Source organism: Diceros bicornis, assembly GCF_020826845.1.
Source record: "Diceros bicornis minor isolate mBicDic1 chromosome 30 unlocalized genomic scaffold, mDicBic1.mat.cur SUPER_30_unloc_2, whole genome shotgun sequence".
Lineage (NCBI taxonomy): Eukaryota > Metazoa > Chordata > Mammalia > Perissodactyla > Rhinocerotidae > Diceros > Diceros bicornis.
The window spans coordinates 5,401,731-5,402,985 of record NW_026690900.1 but is presented as its reverse complement, the minus strand read 5'-3'; the positions used below and the strand labels follow the sequence as shown (position 1 = coordinate 5,402,985).

The following is a 1,255-nucleotide window of genomic DNA, read 5'->3' as shown; positions in this document are numbered from 1 at the left end:
ACAGCACCCCATTTGTCCCTGATGCGGGAGGCATCATTTAGCATCACCCATTTCAGAGGAGGCAACCGAGTCCCAGAGAGGAGAGGGGAGCAGCCTTTCACAGGCCTGGTCAGCAGTGGAGCTGGGATCCAGGCCCATGCTTAGCCTGAAGCTATACTGAGCCACTGGATTCAGCCGCTGCTGGTCCCAACACTAACTAGGCCCTGAACTGGAGGATGGCCAGTTCTTTCTCTTGAAGAGCCGTGTTTTGCTCACTTTCTGGTGTATGGGCTCCAGCCGGCAGGAGAGGCAGTAGCTACAGGACAGAGCGGCCTGTGAGCTACCAGGAGCCGCACCTCAGGTGTCCATCCCAGAGCCTGCCAGCAGCTGAGTCCCGGTGCTCCATGGGTCACCATGCATTGAGGTCTGGGGCTGATCATGGAGCCAGGCCACACGCTCTGAAGCCGGCCATCAGAGAGAGTCTGGCCTGCCCTCACCCAACTCCTGTGCCCTCACCTCTCATCGACACTGAGGGGCTCCATGGCCTGGAACCAGGCCCCAAATCGCCCTTTGGGCTCCAGGTCATACTTATTTGCAGCCTGCTGGAGCAGCTGGATCCTCCTGATGACTTTGCATTTCTGAGAGGAAGGAAAAGGTGCAGACAGGGCTTGGGTGGGGAACTCTGCCAGGGACTTGTGGGGAGTGAGGATCTGGTCTGGGGTCTGTGCTCACTTGGGAACCCTCCTTCCTTCCCACTCCATTCAGGACTTGCCTGGCCTCACAGTTGGCTTGAATTAGTTCCTCATCCAGGAAGGTGTCCTTGATGCCAGCCCTTCCCGCACCCGCCAACGTGATGGGATTCCCAGCTTTGTGGATCTAACTCATCCAGTAAATGTAAGACCCGAGGGATGAGGACACGAAACATCTTGCCACGCGAGGTCTGTGATTTCCAATTCCCCACCCGCCCCACAGCTGCTCACCTCACGCCATTTCTGGAGGTGCACCAGATTTCCCTGGAAAGGAGACAGCGTATGTCCATCAGAAACAGCCCCCCAAGCCCATAACCAGCCCCTATGCCACTCATTCTCAGGCTGCAGGACTGTCAGTGCCCAGCAGAGGGCAGAACTTCCACAAACAGAAATTGACACTGGGCCAGGCTCTGGGCTCCAGAGCAGGAGGGACAGGGGAGCTGAAGCCAGAGACCTTGTAGCCCACCCATTTCTGATGACAGACGGGAAGACTGAGGCCTCAGGCAAGAAGGGACAGCTGGACCACA

At 57.6% G+C, this 1,255-nt stretch overlaps 1 long non-coding RNA gene across 1 annotated transcript; it reads right to left on the bottom strand.

Moving 5' to 3' along the window:
* Positions 1-259: 259 nt before the first annotated feature.
* LOC131402116 (uncharacterized) lies at positions 260-991 on the bottom strand. The gene is made up of 3 exons (XR_009218294.1): positions 960-991; positions 496-617; positions 260-295 (listed from the first exon to the last, which is right to left on the bottom strand). It is a non-coding gene; the product is annotated as an uncharacterized LOC131402116 (long non-coding RNA).
* Between the last annotated feature and the right edge of the window lie 264 nt (positions 992-1,255).